Below are 20433 nucleotides of genomic sequence, written 5' to 3'. Positions count from 1 at the left end.
TGTTTAGTTTGGAAAAGGGAGGATTAAGGGGGGACATGACAGCAGTTTTGAGATACTTGAAAGGCTGTCATTAAAAATATGGAGGAACATTGCCACATAGATCAAGAGGCAAGGGGTACAAACTACAGCACAGCAGATTTTGATTTAATCTCTGATAAACTTCTTAACTGTAAGAACAGGAGGACAATGGAACAGACACCCAGGCAGGTTGTGGAAAGTCCTTCACTGGAGGTTTTCAACAGGAGGCTGGATAGTCATCTGTCTTGAATGCTTTAGACACAACAAATCCTGCATCTTGGCAGGGGGTTAGAGTAGCTGATCCTTGCAGCCCCCTTCTAACCCTGTCACTCTTCCATGATATAAAATCTTAGTGTAGACCAGGTCTTACTCAAATACAAGTTATGGAGCCCAGTACTGGGGTAACTGGTTGAAATTTAATGTCCTGTGTTATACAGGAGGTCAGACTGGATGATCTGATGGTCCCTTCTGATTTTGAACCCTATGAATCTATTGATATAGAAAGTAGTTCAGGCTCTTGTGTTCATAACACATGAACAAGGGAACATTCAATTACATTGAAACTCTGAACATATAAAATTGATAAAAGAAAATTGTTTACATAATCCATATTTGGCCTCTGAAACTCCCTGACACAGATATTACTGGAGCAAAGAGCTTAGCTGAATGGGATTCACATCTGGATTGGCCATAGTTGGTGTTGCTGGTGGCACCACCCATCGTTAAGTCTGTCTGACACCTTCAATTATAAGATTTCATTTTCAGTTGCGTATAAGTTTGCCAAACATTAACCTGAAATTTCTCTTGCTGGGTGTCTACGTTTGTCTGAATTGCATTTCGAAAGTTGCAGGCACAACAGTTCAGCCAATTTCTAGAATGAAACTAGGAGAGAAGATGTCTTGCCCACGTTGAAAAATTGTTATATCTCTGCTAGTGAGGAGCCCTAGCACCTCCATGCTTTTCAGTAGATAAAGTCTGGTAACACCCGCCCCCCACCCTGCCCTGCTAACAGCCAAAGCCCAAAATTGCAAGAGGCGGAGGTGGCAGTGTCTGTGCATTAACACACAGCTGGCTCCTGAGGTTTTACTCAGTTCTTACTCCAGACTGGATGTTTTTCTGGATAATCTGCTTGAGGGCTTGTCTGCACTTAAAACACAAGAGGGGGGCTGGCATAGCACTTCATGAGGGTCTGAGTAAACTACGGCCCACAGCCTCCCAATCTGGCCTTGTCCTGGACTTCTAGTAACAACTTTCATCCTGAAGGATCCACTGTGCCACTGAAATGAAGCCACCTTAGGGCTGCAGCCCATCACCGAGGGGCACAGCAAAGAGGGACATTTTGGCCCATGATACTAGAACAAATTCAGCACCTGTGGCAAGGGCCCTGGGATGTTTAGTGGCTGTGTAGAGTGGAAATGAAAACAGACCTATTCTCTATCCCATCATGCATATGTTGCATTCAGTTTGTCAAACAGAAAGAGATGGGTACCTGAGATTTTCTGAGATGGAAGCCTCTTCACTGGGAATATCCCTCAGGTAGCCGTGTCCCACACCTCTCTCACCCCAGCATCTGCAGCAGCATCCAACGCTGAGAGCTCACACAGGATGTTCATCATTTATAATATAGCTCTAAGCAATCCCAGTGGGGTTTGGTCAGCCTCCGGGGAGGAGCAGCATCTGGATGCAAACTGGCTGGAGACTGGACTCACTCTAGCTCATGTCTGTGTTTCCATATCTGCACTTCTCTGTTTTTTATCCATCTTTAGCAGCAAACAGTAATTAAGGGACCTTCCCAAAGGGAGACGAGAACGCTTGGGCTCTGTGCTGAGTCAGAGAGTAATTGGCTGCTCAGTGTATTTGTGTATATTTAAAAATTAGAGTTGATTACTAAGATAGTCGTTCAATTCCTCCATGAACATTGGCATGTATTTAGCTACTGTTTTTCCTTTCCCCTCAGCGTCCCCTTCAGTAGGGATCTCATTCTAAGCTTATCTTTGGTGTCTTGGTATGCCAGAGTCTGGTGAGGAAAGGATGGAAAGGGAATTTGCAAGTTCGCTAGCCCTCTGTGAAGCGTAGAGGAATGGGGTAAAACAGAACATGCTTCTCACCAAGTGTAAACCATCTCATCCACAGCGTTCACCCTTTTGTCCCACAGACTCTGTTTTACATCATCTTTACATATGTGTAAGAAATGCTCCTGAGTAACAACATCAGTCAGACCAGTCAGCCTCACCTCAGTCCCTGGAAAAATCATGGAGCAGGTCCTCAAGGAATCAATTATGAAACATTTAGAGGAGAGGAAAGTGATCAGGAACAGTCAGCATGGATTCACCAAGGGCAAGTCGTGCCTGACTAACCGAATTGCCTTCTATGAGGAGATAACTGGCTCTGTGGATGAGGGGAAAGCAGTGGATGTGTTATTCCTTGACTGTAGCAAAGATTTTGATACGGTCTCCCACAGTATTCTTGCCGCCAAGTTAAGAAGTATGGGCTGGATGAATGGACTGTAAGGTGGATAGAAAGCTGGCTAGATCGTCGGGCTCAACTGGTAGTGATCAGTGATGCCATGTCTAGTTGGCAGCCGGTTTCAAGCGGAGTGCCCCAAGGGTCGGTCCCGGAGCCGGTTTTGTTTAATATCTTTATTAATGATCTGGAGGATGGCATGGACTGCACCCTCAGCAAGTTTGCAGATGATACTACACTGGGAGGCGTGGTAGATACGCTGGAGGGTAGGGATCGGATACAGAGGGACCTAGACAAATTAGAGGATTGGGCCAAAAAAAAACCTGATGAGGTTCAACAAATACAAGTGCAGAGTCCTGCACTTAGGACGGAAGAATCCTGTGCACTGCTAGACTAGGGACCGAATGGCTAGGTAGCAGTTCTGCAGAAAAGGACCTAGGGGTCACAGTGGACGAGAAGCTCGATATGAGTTAACAGTGTGCTCTTGTTGCCAAGAAGGCTAACGGCATTTTGGGCTGTATAAGTAGGGGCATTGCCAGCAGATCGAGGAACGTGATCGTTCCCCTTTATTCGACATTGGTGAGGCCTCATCTGGAATACTGTGTCCAGTTTTGGGCCCCACACTACAAGAAGGATGTGGAAAAATTGGAAAGAGTCCAACGGAGGGCAACAAAAATGAGTAGGGGTCTGGAGCACATGACTTATGAGGAGAGGCTGTGGGAACTGGGATTGTTTAGTCTCCAGAAGAGAAGAATGAGGGAGGATTTGATAGCTGCTTTCAACTTCCTGAAAGGGGGTTCCAAAGAGGATGGATCTAGACTGTTCTCAGTGGTACCTGATGACAGAACAAGGAGTAATGGTCTCAAGTTGCAGTGGGGGAGGTCCAGGTTGGATATTAGGAAACACTATTTCACTAGGTGGGTGGTGAAGCACTGGAATGCGTTACCTAGGGAGGTGATGGAATCTCCTTCCTTAGAAGCTTTTAAGGTCAGGCTTGACAAAGCCCTGGCTGAGATGATTTAGTTGGGAATTGGTCCTGCTTTGAGCAGGGGGTTGGACTAGTTAACTCCTGAGGTCCCTTCAACCCTGCTATTCTATGATTCTATGATCAAACATTCCTTCAAAGCTTCTAACACCTTTGCCCCTTCTCCGCTTTCCCATCAAATCTTTCATTTTGTTTAAATATTCCACTTTACTCATACCAGCACCCCTCTTAGGATTTGTAAATTTCACTTTATATATTTCAGAGGTAATCTGAAATTGCTTCAAAAACATTTATTTGAATTTAGAATAATCTAAAAGATTCTCAATTGGCATTTTATTGACTATATCCATATCCTTACCAATTAACTTTGCAACTAAAGTGTGCATCTTCTGGTTATCAGGAATTGTATGAATCACACACAGCATCTCAAAGATAGTGAAGTGTTCAGCAATATTACCTGCCTCGTTGTATGCAGGACACAACTGTTCCCACTTGTGGACTTTTGGCGACGTTCCTGGATTTCTCCTTTCCAACCACTGACCACCTCTCCAGTCAGTCTTTTTTTTTTTCTAGCTTTGTTTTAAAGTGGTGAGTTGTGGGGGGAGTGAGTCCAAGTGGTGATAACACTTCCCCCTTTTATAGCTTCTGCCATAAGGAGTGAACTTCATTGCTCCAAACAGAGATACCAGCACAGTTAGTACTGGCATAAGGGTTATACGGGTTAGTCGGGTTTGCAGCCACTTGCCACCTGCCCTGGCTGCCTGATGTTGGAAGGGGTGACCCAAGCCCTGTCTAGGACGGGTTTGTTACACCGATTTTAAATATGTGCCTTAGCAGTGTATACCTCTGAGGAGCCCGAGACATTGACCCAGGCATGAACAGTGAGGAGGAGGAAGAGGAAGAGGATGGGGACATGCAACTGGGGTGGGTGTCCCAGCTATACCATGAGCCAGGACCTGTTTGAGACTCCACCGCAGTCCCAACAGTCGAGCACAGGCAAACAGGAAAGGAGCTTTGGGTAAGCATGTAAATTTATTTCCCATCACAGTGATGGTGCCCCCAACATAGCAGGACACAGCTATTGACTTTTCATTAATTTGCTTGTACTAGAAGAGGTAGTGGTACAACCGAGAGAGGTTGCTTTATCATCTGCTTTTCAATCACTTGTAGAGTTAGGCTGAGGGAGGGGGCCTGTGGAGCAGTTGTTTCGGTATACAGGCATGTCCCTTGTATCCTCCTAAAAAAGCCCATGAAACTCCCATGGAGGTACTCTGCAATCCTCTCCAGACAGTTTCTAGGGATGGCAGCCTTATTTCTTCCTCCATGGTAGGATGCTTTCCCACACCAGTTGGCGAGAACTTCGGCAGGCATGCTTGCCTTAAACAGGCTAGCAGCATAACGGCCTGGTTTGGCATCTTTGGGACACCAGCAGCAGCTGTGCTCTCTATGCCTTTGTTCCTCCCAGGAGTGAGAGACCAGCTAACATCACCATTTCCTGTGGGAAATCGTGCCAGCTGAGTGGGGGTGGGGGAATGAGGAATGAGAACTCACCATTGCTGGAGCTTGGAATGGCACTAAGCACAATCGCTGCCAAGCAGAAGTGTCAATCAGCAAGTGTTGTTTAAAACTTTAGGGGAGCAAAGGAAGGGAGTTCTGAATCTTTTGATTTCCATATATGTAGCTGCAGCCGTTGTGGCCTGGAAGGGCTCCCTCTCCATGCCTGTGGAACACCTGAGCCAGATAAGGAGAACAAAAAAGAGGACTCAGAATGACATTTTCTGCGAGATCCTGCAAGCCAGTGTTGCATCAGACCATGAACAGAGGGCCTGGCGAATGAATATTACAGAGTGTATGGAAAGGGAAAGAGTGAACAGGCCAAAGGGCCCGGAAGCCCAGCAGGTAAAGGAGAGGGAGATGCACCAAGACATAGTGGAGCTTCTCCGGCAGCACACAGATGCTGCAGACTCTTGTGGATTCGCCTCCCTTTGCAGTCTGGAGAACTGCAACATAGTACCTCCCTACATCCCCCATCAACATTTCATTTGGCATCAGGGGCCGTGGCCCTACCGCTCCACCCTGGGGGACAGTAAGGACAACCACAGCTTCATGTACACTGAGAACTATGGTTGATGTATGTGTAGCTAAAATGGACATGAATGTCCCTTCCTCTTCTTTACACTCTGTCATTTATTTACTAAGATTTTAATGTATTTTCACTTAACTGTTTTGAGATGTTTTTGTTAGTCAGTAAACTATTTTTTGGGGGAAATAATTCATTATTATTAGTTCCCAACACATGCTGCATGACGCCTGGTGCCAGTGAAAGTAGTGGTATTGTACACTGTGACCCAACCCACTAATTCAGGATCAGTGACAAACAGTGTAATAATCATAAACACCCAGCAAGCGCCACAACATTAATAGGTGCATCGACAGTGTTAGATTCATAGATGTGCACCAAGAACCACACTGTTCCTAACAGGCCCCTGAACGGCTGGGCCAGGTAGAGCACAGCGCACCACAATACATTACTGTGGCTCACTGTTAAAGTGCTCTTTCAAAGCCACCCTGAGCCATATAGCTCCGTGCTGAGCTCTTCTGAGAGCCCTTGTGCCTGGCTGTTCAAACTCAGCAGACAGCCACTCCACCGTCACTCTGGCAGCAACTTCCCCCCTTTGCCTCACAGTTATTATGCAGGACAAAACAGGAAGGCATAATCATTGGGATGTTTTTCTCACTGAGATCCAATCTGGTGAGTAAACAACACCAGCGTCCCTTCAATCTACCAAAGGCACATTCCATTGTCATTCTGCACCTGCTGAGCCAGTAGCTGAATCTTTCCTTGGTGCTGTCAAGGTGGCCAGTGTACGGTTTCATGAGCCGGGGGGGGGTAAAGGGTAGAGTGGGTACCCAGGGTCACTATTGGCATTTCAACATTGCCAATAGTAATTTACTGGTCAGGAAAGAATGTCCCTGTTTGTAGCTTTCCCAACAGTCCTCTGTTCTGGAAGATCCATGCATCATGCACCTTCCCTGACCAGCCAACACCGATGTCAGCGAATTGTCCCCCGTGATCCACCAGCACTTGCATAACCATAGAAAAATAGCTCTTTTTGTTGACAAGGTGGTCTGGTGCCAAAATAGGGATATGCACACTGTCTATCATTCCACTGCAGCTCGGGAATCCATTGCTGCAAATCCATCCGTTATGTCCTGCACGTTGCTGAGAGTCACAGTCCTGCATAGCAGGAGATGATTAATGACCCTGCAGACTTGGATGACAACATCCCCAATGTGGATTTTCCAACTCCAAAATGATATTGACTGGTAGCAATCCAGCATTACAAGTCTCCACAGTGCAATCACCACTCACTTTTCGACTGTCAGTGCAGCTCTCATTGTGGTGTCCCTGCACTGAAGAGTTGGGGTGAGCTCAGCAAACAGATCCAGGAATATGACCTTGAGCATCTGAAAGTTCTGCAGCCACTGCTCATCCTCCTAAGCCTGCATTAGGATGTGACCCCACCAGTCATTGCTCCTTTCTCAGGCCCCACAGTTGGTGCTCCAACGTGTGCAGCTGCTCGGTGAACACCACCAATGACCTTGAATTGGTTTTTGTTACATCTCACCTCAACATGCCCTGCAGGAAATCATCATGTTCCCCACAGCTCTTCTTACTGCTCTGCAAATACCAGAGGACCGCATATCTTCTGCATGCAACGCTCATGATAATAGTGCAGAGCTGTGCAGGCTCCATGCTTCTCTCAGAAATGGCAGCAGTGACAAGGCCCATGTGGGTTCATGGGATTTTCAAAACATGCATGAAAATTATGGGATGGAAATGACATTGGGTGGAGAAAATTGCATGATGGGAACTTGAGCCTGCAGTCACCCCTGCACTACTCGTTTCTGTCCCACCAGGCATTGCCAACACTTCCCAGAAGAAGTGTTCTTGATGGGGGTGAGCTGCACACTGGGACATCTACCCATGGTGCACTGCACTCTACATCAAAACACACACTCCTGGTGAGCGCACACAGCGCTGACACAAGGAGCCAACTGTACACATGCACAAGTGATGTACTAACTGCATGATGATGTAACTTGTGGTGGCAAAAGTTTAAAGTGTAGACATGCCTTATGGCTACACACTCTGTGTCAGTGGTGTCCGCTCAGACCCCGGCACCTAGTGTCTGTGCTTTGACTTTACAGTCAAGTGCTTGGCAGTTACATTCTCCCAGTGGGAGAAGGGCTTGAAGGTGTGGCACAGCAGCCTGCAGCCCTCCAGGGATACGCAGAGTGATGTGGGGCTCATCTACCCACCCCTAGCTATTCACAATGGTGACCATGTTTCCAATGAGGCTTCTCCACTGCTGTTGTGCCCCCAGAAGCTGTACACAGTTTAGTCACACTCGGTATTTCTCTCTAGCACCACACGCAGACACTCCCGTTCATCTCCCACACATAGTGCAGTTTGGGTGCCATTTGGATCCCAGCCAGCCCTGGCAGGATGGCAGGCCATGAATGATTGACACTTGCCGTAAGTACTGTTTCAGTGAAATTTGCACTGCCTGCTTCGCACACCCGCCTTTGAGATCACTGCCTCCCACTAAGACGAGACGTGCCAGCACAAACAGTGAAGTACTCATCTCTGGTGCCCAAAATTAGCATCTCCCCAAACTGCTAGGACTGCTGCTGCTGACCCCCTGAGATGCCCCCACCCTCCATTGTGGGAGTGGCACCCCCTGCACTGCTGAAGATAAGGCCTGCTAAGGTACATATTTAAAATCGGTGTAACAAGCCTTTCCTAGACAGGGCTTGGGTTGCCCCTTCCAACACCGGGCGGTCAGGGCGGGTGGCAGGTGGCTGCAGACTTGACTCATTTGTGTAACCCTCCTGCCAGTTGGAGTGGGCAGTCAGAGGAGCCGGGTTCGGTGTCTGGGGGGTTCCTTTTCAACAGTATAACACAGAACCAGCTGGAGCCCCCACCCAGTAACCTGGGGGGATTGCATGCTGCCCTCTGGGTGCCTCTGGGAGGCAATTCTTCCTCTCTCGCAGGCACGGAGTCTGAGTGTAGAGGGAGTTTTTCTGCAATAAAAGTGACTCGGCATTGATTTGGGAGGACAGCACAGGCAGGATTCCTGAACATGGGGGTATGAGCGGAGCACCCACTCCAGGGTACGCTGGGCGGTGTCTTTTGCTTCGGGTTCTTGAATCCAACGCCAGGGTGCCTGTGGCGTGCAGGGTAGTGGTGGGGTCAATGCCAAGTACGGCATGCAATTCTTTGTAAAAGCAGCAGGTCTGCAGCTTGGCACCAGAGCTATTGTTGGCTTCTCTGGCCATGTGGTATGCCTGCCGCAGCTCCTTCACTTTCATGCAGCACTGCTACTGGTCCCTGTTGTACCGCTTCTACTGCATCTCCAGTGTGGTCTGCTCACAGATGTCACATTTCTATGGCTGGTCCATAGCTGTGCTTGCACAGCCTCCTCTCCCCACATGCCCAGGAGGTGCATATCTCCTGCCTACTCCAGGGTGGATCATGTCTTGTAGCCGGCACAGTCAGCTGGGCAGTTGCACACCACAATGGAGAGTTTCTAGGGGTGTGCTCACCATGGTGGGCAATCGGGAAAAGGCATTTCAGAAATTTGCAGAGTTTTAAAGTTTGGGGAGGGGCTTCCAGTCTTTGTGACCCCTGGGCAGTGGAGTTACAATTGAGACCAGAGAGGTCAGTGTCAGACATTGTAGGTCAGCTGCTGGAGGACTGTAAGGGTCAACATAGATAATGCAACATCTACACTCGCGCTGTGTCAACATCAGTACGTTGGCCAGGGCTCAGCGCTCCTTGGCGAGGTGGTGTTACTATGTCAGTCTAATAGAGAACATACATTGGTGGGAGACAAATTTTAGTGTAGACACATGCAAAATGAGGGGCTTATGTCGACCTAACCTTGTAGTGTAGACCAGGCCGTAGGCGATTGCATTCATGCAGCTCCACTGACAGCCTCAGAGTTGGCTCAGATGTCCTTACAGAGAGAATTTGACCCTTCCCCCCTTTTCTTAATGAGCCCAGTACAGTTAACTGCCTCTCATTGCTTTGCAGGAGGTTATCAGGAGGAATTAGAGCTGGTTGAAAACATTTTTTCTAGGGCTGTCGATTAATCGCAGTTAACTCACACCATTAACTCAAAAAAATGAATCACGATTAAAAAAATTAATCACGATTAGTCATGGTTTTAATCGCACTGTTAAACAATAGAAATTGAAATTTATTAAATATTTTTGATGTTTTTCTACATTTTCATATATAGTATTCTGTGTTGTAATTGAAATCAAAGTATATATTATTTTTAATTTAAAATATTTGCACTGTAAAATGATAAACAAAAGAAACAGTATTTTTCGATTCACCTCATACAAGTCCTATAGTCTCTTTGTCGTGAAAGTGCAACTTACAAATGTAGATTTGTTTTGTTACATAACTGCACTTAAAAACAAAACAATGTAAAACTTCAGAGCCTACAAGTCCACTCAGTCCTACTTCTTGTTCAGCCAATCACTAAAACAAACAAGTTTGTTTACATTTACAGGAGATAATGCTGCCCTCTTCTTATTTACAATGTCACCAGAAAGTGAGAACAGGCATTTGCAAGGCATTTTTGTAGCCGGCATTGCAAGGTATTTACATGCCAGATATGCTAAACATTCATATGCCCCTTCATGCTTTGGCCATCATTCCAGAGAACAAAATTTTCTAAACAAAGCATAGCATACATTTGTTTCCATTTAAAATTAAAAAATCATTTTGATTCAATTTGAACTGAAATTTTCTGTTGTAGTTTTGAATTTTCCCATACAAAAATCTAAAAAATGTGATGAAAAATTACATGTTCCTGTGGAAAAATGTCATTTTTGTGGAAACCCTGTTATTTGGAGGGAAATATTTTGGTGAAAACATTTCAACCAGCTCTAGTTGGAAAATAGTTCTCAGACACATTTTTGTTCGTTCATATTTTTCACTTGCACCTACCAAGTTCTCTAGGCAAACTACAACCATTTAAAACACAACTTTATGAATAACACCATGTAACTTCTCTACAGCGCTTTGCATCTGTAGATCTCACAATTCTTCACCAGAGTGGATTAGTAAGTGTCATCGTCATGCTGTCTGGAGTGACTCACAACTGAGTGCCTACCTCAGGGCAGACTGTCAGAAAATAGGCTGGTGTGTTCTATTAGATTTCACCAAGCCAATGACAAATGTGAACTCCTGGATCACTATACCAGTCTTACCATGGAGTCACAGACAGTCCCCTTAGACTCTCCAGTCTAGCTTGTCACCCAAACTGGACTTTATGATGAAAGGTTACTTAAACCCCAAATCATCCCCCATCATCTTGCTCCCAGTCTCAAGAGACCAGTCACTCACCCCAAAACAATTGGCACTCTAGATCTTACAATAAAGGCCATGCTGGCAGCCAATTCTATAGTAAACTAACTAAAGGTTTATTAGCTATGATAAGGAAGTGAGAGTTATTGAGAGCTTAAAGCTGGTAAAATATATGCACAGGTGAGTCACAGTCTACAATTCCAAATGGTAGCAGAGATGTAGTAATCTGCCAGTTTCCCAAAAGTCTCTCAGGGCTACCCAGAATAAGTCTGGAGATCTCCGTCTTCTCATTTGGTTATTCTGCCCTGTTAGAATCCAAACAGTCCAGAGATGAAGGATTATTCCTTGAATCCATACAAATAGATTCTTCTCCCAGAAAACAAGCGGACAGCGTCACTACCCACATAGCTTTTCATAGACCCATAAGGTTAGAAGGGACCACGAGGGTCATCTAGTCTCACCCCCTGCCAAGATGCAGGATTGGTTGGGTCGGAACCATCCAAGACAGATGGCTATCCAGCCCCCTTTTGGAAACTTTCAGTGAGGGAGCTTCCACAACCTCCTAGGCAGTCTGTTCCTTTGTCTTACTGTTCTTACAGTTGGGAAGTTTTTTCCTGAGATTTAATCTAAATCTGCCATGCTGCAGTTTGAACCTTTTGCCTCTTGTCCTGCCCTCTGTAGCAAGAGAGAACAACTTTTCTCCATCTTTTTTATGTCAGCCTTTTAAGTATTTGAAGACCGCTATCATTCCCTCCTTAATCTCCTTTTTTCCAAACTAAACATACCCAGTTCCTTCAGCCTTTGCTCATATGGCTTGCATTCCATCCCTTTGTTCATCTGCGTCACTTACCTCTGGATCCTTTCCAGTTTCTCTACATCCTTTTTATACATTGGTGACCAAAATTGGACACAGTACTCCAGCTGAGCTCTACCTAGAACCAAGGAGAGTGGTATTACCTCCTGTGACTTGCATGCTATGCCTCTGTTAATGCAACACGAAATTGCATTTGTTTTTTGGCAACAGCATTGCATTGCTGACTCATGTTGAGGTTGTGATCCACTACAACTCCCAAATCATTCTCAGCAGTGCTGCTACCAAGCCAGTTATCCCCCATTCTGTATTTGTACATTTGGTTTATCTTCCCTAAGTGTAGCACCTTACATTTGTCTTTGTTGAATTTCATTTTATTGTCTACAGGCCAGTTCTCCAATTTATCAAGATCCCTCTGAATTTTAGCCCTATCCTCCAAAGTGCTGGCAACCCCCCAAGCTTTATGTCATCTGCAAATTTGATCAGTATGCTCTCTATACCTACATCCGGGTCATTAATAAAGATGTTAAACAACACTGGACCCAGAACAGATTTCCTTTGATGACGGAGAGTGAGGAATGCATTTTAAGTCTTTGACCTGAGACATGAGATGGTCGAGTTCAGGATCCTGACACAAGGAAGAAAGGAGAGCAGCAGAATACGGACCCTGGACTTCAGAAAAGCAGACTTTGACTCCCTCAGGGAACAGATGGGCAGGATCCCCTGGGAGAATAACATGAAGGGCAAAGGGGTCCAGGAGAGCTGGCTGTATTTTAAAAAATCCTTATTGAGGTTGCAGGAACAAACCATCCCGATGTGTAGAAAGAATAGTAAATATGGCAGGCGACTAGCTTGGCTAAACAGTGAAATCCTTGCTGATCTTAAACGCAAAAAAGAAGCTTACAAGAAGTGGAAGATTGGACAAACGACCAGGGAGGAGTATAAAAATATTGCTCAGGCGTGCAGGAGTGAAATCAGGAAGGCCAAATCACACTTGGAGTTGCAGTTAGCAAGAGATGTTAAGAGTAACAAGAAGGGTTTCTTCAGGTATGTTAGCAACAAGAAGAAAATCAAGGAAAGTGTGGGCCCCTTACTGAAGGAGGGAGGCAACCTAGTGACCGAGGATGTGGAAAAAGCTAATGTACTCAATGATTTTTTTGCCTCTGTCTTCACGCACAAGGTCAGCTCCCAGATTGCTGCACTGGGCAGTACAGCATGGGGAGAAGGTGACCAACCCTCTGTGGAGAAAGAAGTGGTTCGGGACTATTTAGAAAAACTGGACGTGCACAAGTCCATGGGGCCGGATGCGCTGCATCCGAGGGTGCTAAAGGAGTTGGCGGGTGAGATTGCAGAGCCATTAGCCATTATTTTTGAAAACTCATGGCGATCGGGGGAGGTCCCAGATGACTGGAAAAAGGCTAATGTAGTGCCCATCTTTAAAAAAGGGAAGAAGGAGGATCCGGGGAACTACAGGCCTGTCAGCCTCACCTCAGTCCCTGGAAAAATCATGGAGCAGGTCCTCAAGGAATCAATTATGAAACATTTAGAGGAGAGGAAAGTGATCAGGAACAGTCAGCATGGATTCACCAAGGGCAAGTCGTGCCTGACTAACCTAATTGCCTTCTATGATGAGATAACTGGCTCTGTGGATGAGGGGAAAGCAGTGGATGTGTTATTCCTTGACTTTAGCAAAGCTTTTGATACGGTCTCCCACAGTATTCTTGCCACCAGGTTAAAGAAGTATGGGCTGGATGAATGGACTGTAAGGTGGATAGAAAGCTGGCTAGATCGTCGGGCTCAACGGGTAGTGATCAATGGTTCCATGTCTAGTTGGCAGCCGGTTTCAAGCGGAGTGCCCCAAGGGTCGGTCCTGGGGCCGGTTTTGTTTAATATCTTTATTAATGATCTGGAGGATGGTGTGGACTGCACTCTCAGCAAGTTTGCAGATGACACTAAACTAGGAGGCGTGGTAGATACACTAGAGGGTAGGGATCGGATACAGAGGGACCTAGACAAATTAGAGGATTGTGCCGAAAAAAACCTGATGAGGTTCAACAAGGACAAGTGCAGAGTCCTGCACTTAGGACGGAAGAATCCCATGCACTGCTACAGACTAGGGACCGAATGGCTAGGTAGCAGTTCTGCAGAAAAGGACCTAGGGGTCACAGTGGACGAGAAGCTGGATATGAGTCAACAGTGTGCTCTTGTTGCCAAGAAGGCTAACGGCATTTTGGGCTGTATAAGTAGGGGCATTGCCAGCAGATCGAGGAACGTGATCGTTCCCCTTTATTCAACATTGGTGAGGCCTCATCTGGAATACTGTGTCCAGTTTTGGTCCCCACACTACAAGAAGGATGTGGAAAAATTGGAAAGAGTCCAGCGGAGGGCAACAAAAATGATTAGGGGTCTGGAGCACATGACTTATGAGGAGAGGCTGAGGGAACTGGGATTGTTTAGTCTCCAGAAGAGAAGAATGAGGGGGGATTTGATAGCAGCCTTCAACTACCTGAAGGGGGGTTCCAAAGAGGATGGAGCTCGGCTGTTCTCAGTGGTGGCAGATGACAGAACAAGGAGCAATGATCTCAAGTTGCAGTGGGGGAGGTCCAGGTTGGATATCAGGAAAAACTATTTCATTAGGAGGGTGGTGAAACACTGGAATGCGTTACCTAGGGAGGTGGTGGAGTCTCCTTCCTTGGAGGTTTTTAAGGCCCGGCTTGACAAAGCCCTGGCTGGGATGATTTAGCTGGGAATTGGTCCTGCTTTGAGCAGGGGGTTGGACTAGATGACCTCTTGAGGTCCCTTCCAACTCTGATATTCTATGATTCTATGAAAAGTACAGGCACAAGATGGAGTCCAGTGTCACATGAGCTGGTCACATGCCCTTGCATCCTTCATTGAATCATAGCAGGGGCCATTACCGGTATTTCGGCTACAGATGGGGAGAAGATTCTTCCATGGCCCATTGTGTTCCTTGATGAGCCATCAAGTTGAATATTCATTCACAATGTGCTGGCTAGCCTGGCTGTAAGCTACTTTGTGGGAGTTACCACTGGAGGAAATACATTTGAAATACAGGTAGACAGTCAATATTTGTTACTTCAGAGGCAAAAATTATACAGACACACAAATAGGATAATCACGTTCAGCAAACCACAGCTTTTCCATAGATACCTCACATGACATATTTTGTACAAGATTTGTTGCAGCTATATAACAATGGTGAATGTGGGGTGCCAGGGTTTTGCTTTGGGGGTACAGAGTGTCACAGCAATATATCTACTGAATTAGACATCTCTGAGTTCTAATTTTGTATTTTTATATAAGACATACTTCCACGTCCTGAAAAAGACTGCAGTCTACTCTGTATCGTAGGAGAAAAGCCTGCCGAGGTACAGAGCAAAGGAACTAGTGTCAGGGCCTTGGTACTTGTTATGCAGTTCCCCGGTCCCAGTGGGAAGTGGTATAATGGAAGCTGCACCTAGAGTAGGCCTAGACTGGGCCTAGAAACCCAGAGCCAGAGGCAGGGCCTGAACGCTGCTCTGACTCAAAAGCACATGGGTCCAGTGTGTGGGACTGTAACGGGGCGCTTCACCGCTTATGCCAAAAATCAGCCAGAGACCGCTTAATGTGCAAGCACCAGTGCCTTTTTAGTCCTTGTGTCAGTTCCCACCACTGTTTGTATACAGTCCATTCCAGCCAGCTCCCTGGGGGACAGCCAGCTTCTTCAGCCAGCTGGGAACTACAGCCACAGGCTCCTCCCTTTCCTGTTCCCCCCTTCCCGCCAGCTTTATATAGCCTCTTGGCTAGCAAGGCCTGCACTTGTTTTTCCTGAAGCCCTTTTGCGAGCCACACCCAGCCAGTACCAATTAATACCCCTTAATTGGAGCTGGGCTAACAGGCGCCTGGTCAAAAAGGAGCTTTTTGGCCAGCACCCTGTTACATGCCTCCCCCCTTAAGAAGCGGAAGGTCCGGCCGAACTTGGCCCCTTGGCCCTTTCGCCCTTCCGCCCTCTACTCGGGCCAGGCCCTTCAAGGAAAAGCTCCCCGCCCCTGGCTGGGTGACCCCCGTCCAACTCTATTCCCCTCTCGCAGAGAAGTACTCGGTTCTGGGACTGGCTGCCCCCACAGTTCCACCTCTGCCCTCAGGTCATCACACCAGTCACACATGGGCAGGCGTCTGGTCCCCTGTTCCTCCTGTCCCTTTGGTAGGGGTCAGGATTCATCCCACAATCTGGCGGGACCTTCTGCGCCTCAGTTTCCCTCACTCTATTCTGCTTGTCAGGGGCCTCATCCGCGGGGAGCAGTGACATGGGGTGTTCCCCTTGGCCTGTCCCTTCTTCTGAAGAGCTCAGGTTGGCCAACCCCCCCCCATATACCCTTCCCACGGATCCACCCTCTCAGGGCTCTGTTGTCTAGGAGTTTCTTCGCTACCGAAGGGACAAGGCCTGTCCTTTCATCTGGGGACCCTTTGGCTTGATATCTCCGCCCCCACCCCTTTCAGGGTACCCCACCACTTCCTTCTTGGCAGCGGGCCCCAGTCCTGGCCTAACACTACCGAGTATGGTAGCCCATCCAGCACCCCCACCCACTTCCATCTGAAGCGGCCCCTCACTTCCAGGAGTACCTGGGCCACCGGGCAGGACTTCTTGTCCCCATGGATGCACCCGAGAGCCATCCTTGCCCCCGGGAGCTGCCAGTGCGGCTTTACCAACCCATGGGGCAGGGCCGGGGCCCCATGGAATGTCCTCCTTTTGGAGGCTCTAAATATGGTAACCTAAATATGGTAACCCTAAACTAGGTTTCTGGAGTGGAGCAGGGCTGGGGAAAGGCCAAGGGAGCTGGGGAGCTCTGGCCTAGGAAAGCCCCAGGCCGCAGGCCTGGTAAGGCCTGTTAGGTACTGGGTTGCAGGGGCAGCCCACGGGTAGGCAGCGGCAGCAGGTCCAAACCCCTTTGCCTGTGATGAGTGGCTGATACTGCAGTCTGCCCCACTGAATGGGGGCTAGATGAGGACTGGCAGTAGCCAAGACTGAGGTGAAGTGGGGCTAGTGGATGGGGGTTCCCCAGGGAGGGGGGAGACCCAGAGCTGTGAGGGGTTACTGCTAGGGGGCAGCACCCCAGACAACAGGGCACAGGGTCTGGGAGGGACATGGGGACCAAGCGGCAGCGGGACACCAGCCTGCAGAGGGCGCTCCAATGGCTGGAGAGCTAATTCCTAGACGACCAGCAGGAGGTGCCGCCGGGTGAGGCTGCACTCGTTTACAGAAGGCATAAATAACACTTCTGTGTACACTTTCTCCACACCAGTCATGGTTTTATGCTATTTTCCATCTTATTATCTATCCCCTTCTTAAGGACTCCCAACATTCTGTTCCCTTTTTTGGCTGTTGCTGCCAATTGAATGGATGTTGAATGGAGAGAACTTTCCACAATGACTCCAAGATCGCTTTTCTGAGTGGTAAAAGCTCATTTAGACCCCATCATTTTATATGCATATTTGGAATGATGTTTTCCAATGTGCATTACTTTGTCCACACCACCCTGGAGCGAACTTTGGGATTTGGTCAGAGCCCTCTGGGGTGTCCAGGAGCCACTTCCTGCAACTCCTGGCTCCTCCTCCAGCTGGAGTCCGTCTCTCTGCTGCAGCCAAAGAGTCCCATCTGCCGCCTGTGTGCCTCTCTCCTGCCCCAACTTCTTCTGGCTCATCCAGTCTGTGTGTTTTTAAAGGACTGGACCCACCCCTCCTCTCTCTGTTCCCTTTGCTGGGGAGGTTCCATTCCTTCCATGCCCGACCCACTGCAGAGAAGCTGGAGAAAACTGGCTTTTCTCTAGAATGCAGTTACCCCCTTCTTCGGTCCTGGTGAGATCTGGTTAGGTGCTGAGTGTCTTAAATGACCAACCTATTTATAGACAGATGCCTCTGCCCCAGCCTTCTGCCTCTGAGCACAAGGTGCACGAGTGAAAGGTTCAGGAAAAACCCAAAGACATAAGGATAACAATGGTTCACAGCATCAAATGAGACTGAATGGAGTTTCCACCCATCATGGTTTTACCTGGACAGTCTGGTTTTTGGATGCTGTGTCTGGACGCCTGCGTCACCCAGACATGGGCACACAGAGACAGAAGGGCTAATGCAAACGAGGTGCCCACTCGACATCCATGGTGACAGCTCTAATACCACATACAAATGTGAGTGATGGCAGATCATGAGGGGGTCAGAGGCCATGGTGATGCATGTTTTATATTCCTAGATTAAATTAGAGAGGCACACACTGCTCAGATTCCCTTCTGCTGGAAGATACAGAGCACCCTCTCCCAGATCTGTTTGGTTTTCATGCCATACAGAATAGTTTCACATGGGGGGCACCCACAGAAATTGGCCACCAGGATGTGGACATGGCTGCCAGGGGGACGTTCTGGCCAAAACAATGGGTGAGAAAGATGAAGAGGCCATGGATGACACACAAGAGAGACGCGCAGGTGCTGAAGGCCTTGAGACGGGAGTTTGTGCACAGGAGCTCGGTACCGCCTGGAGGATCATAGCATAGGACATGGTGATGATAAAGAGGTCAACTCCCCACCCACCATAAAAGCCATAAACAAACCATAAATGACACAAAAGTCCCCACACATCTAAAGTCCCCACACACCAGCTTCATCATGGCCATGTGCTCGCAGCATGGAAGGGCACGTGACCAGCTCATATGACACTGGACTACATCTTGTGCCTGATCTTTTCCACAAATTGTGCTGGGGGCTTTTGCTTTGAAAAATGAAGTTCCCTCCACATGGCAGAAGCTATAATAGGGGAAAGCGACATCATCATTTGGCTTATTTCTTAAGGAACCAACTTTGATCTGTTCTTTATAACTTATAATGACTTAAAATAAATCTTTCTGTACTTAGTACATCTGCTTTCTATTTATTTACCTAAAACCGTGTGTTGTTTGAAGTGTAAAGGGAAATCTGCACAGGAACGGGGGCTGGTTCATTGTCCTCTCCACATTGAGGGAAGGAGGCAGGACAAGCAACTTACACTGGTCAGTCTTCTGACAAGGGCAAGACAGTACAGCTCTGGGGTCCTAGGCTGTGGAGCTGGGGGAACTGGCTGGAGCCTCTCTATTGTTGGTTCATGAGTGGCTAGTGAAAGCTTTCAGGTAACTGCCGCTGGGTGTGTCTCTGACTGTGTGTGGCTGTGTAAGTGCAAGAACTGGAGACGATTGCAGCTCTTCACAGCCTCACAGTGTGGCGGGGCCCAGGTTGGTATGTGAGAGAGATCACGGGAACCCCTCTTTCAGGTTGCACCCTGCAGAAGTCCGTCACTCCTACCCAATGAACAGGCCCTACGAAAGAATGACTCCACTTCCTGCTTATCATGCACTCAGTTACCGATGGAGAGACCATTGTTATGGCAGGGAACTCAGAACTCCTGGGGTCTGTCTGTCATTCTCTGTGTGACTTTAGCCAAGTCATGTCTCCCTGTTCCTCAGTTTACCTATGGACATAATGGGGATGTCTTCATAGTGACTTTCCTTTCTTAGGTCATTTGAAGATCCTTCTATGTGGTATAATAATAGTTACTAATTAGAATTACTAATCTCTGACCCCTTAGCGAAGATAGGGTGACCAGATTTCCCAATTTTATAGTGACAGTCCCAATTTTTGGGTCTTTTTCTTATATAGGCTCCTATTACCCACCACCCCCTGTCCCAATTTTTCACACTTACTGTCTGGTCACCCTAAGCGAAAAACCCATGTGCCTTCAGAAAGTGTTTGTGTCTCCCCATAGTCATCTTTCTCCAGATCTATCTCTCTACTATCTACCATCATGGGCATTTAGACAACATCAAACCCTATGAGACCTAGGCACTATCCCTAGGTTTCTAAGTAATCACCTATCATTTTTAATATACAGAAATACACAGAACAGCCAATTCCTCTCTGACTCAGTGGAGAGCCCAAGAGTTCTCATCTCCCTTTGGGAAGGTCCCTTAATTATTGTTTGGTGCTAAAGCTGAATAACCAACACAGAAGTGCAGACATGGAAACAGAGACATGAGCTAGAGTGTGTCTGGTCTTCAGCCTGTCTGCATCCAGATGCCTCTTCTCCCCTAGAGGCTGAGTGAACCCACTGGAATTGCACAGAGCTATATTATAAACATACCTGTGTATGTACACACCTGTGTCAGCTCTCGGTGTGCGATGCTGCTGCAGATATTGGGGTGAGGTGTGGGACACGGCTACCTGAGGGATATTTCTAGCGAAGAGGCTTCTGTCTCAGAAATCACAGGTACCCATCTCTTTCTGTTCAACAAACCAAGTGCAATGATGAGATAGAGAAAGGGTCTGTAGTCATTTCCACTCCATGCAGCCACTAAACATCCCGGGGCCCTTGCCACAGACGCTGAATTTGCTCTAGTATCATGGGTCAAAATGTCCCTCTTTGCTGTGCCTGTCTGTGATGGGCTCCAACCCTAAGGTGGCTTCATTTCAGTGGCAGAGTGGATCCTTTAGGACAGGGGTCGGCAACCTTTTAGAAGCGGTGTGCCGAGTCTTCATTTATTCACTCTAATTTAAGGTTTCGCATGCCGGTAATAAATTTTAATGTTTGTAGAAGGTCTCTTTCTATAAGTCTATACAATACAACTAAACTATTGTTGTATGTAAAGTAAATAAGGTTTTTAAAATGTTTAAGAAGATTAATTTAAAATTAAATTAAAATGCAGAGCCCACGGACTGGTCGCCAGGATTCAGGCAGTGTGAGTGCCACTGA

Source organism: Malaclemys terrapin, chromosome 1 (genome assembly GCF_027887155.1).
Source record: "Malaclemys terrapin pileata isolate rMalTer1 chromosome 1, rMalTer1.hap1, whole genome shotgun sequence".
Taxonomy (NCBI): Eukaryota; Metazoa; Chordata; order Testudines; family Emydidae; genus Malaclemys; species Malaclemys terrapin.
Note: the sequence above shows the minus strand (reverse complement) of the source record.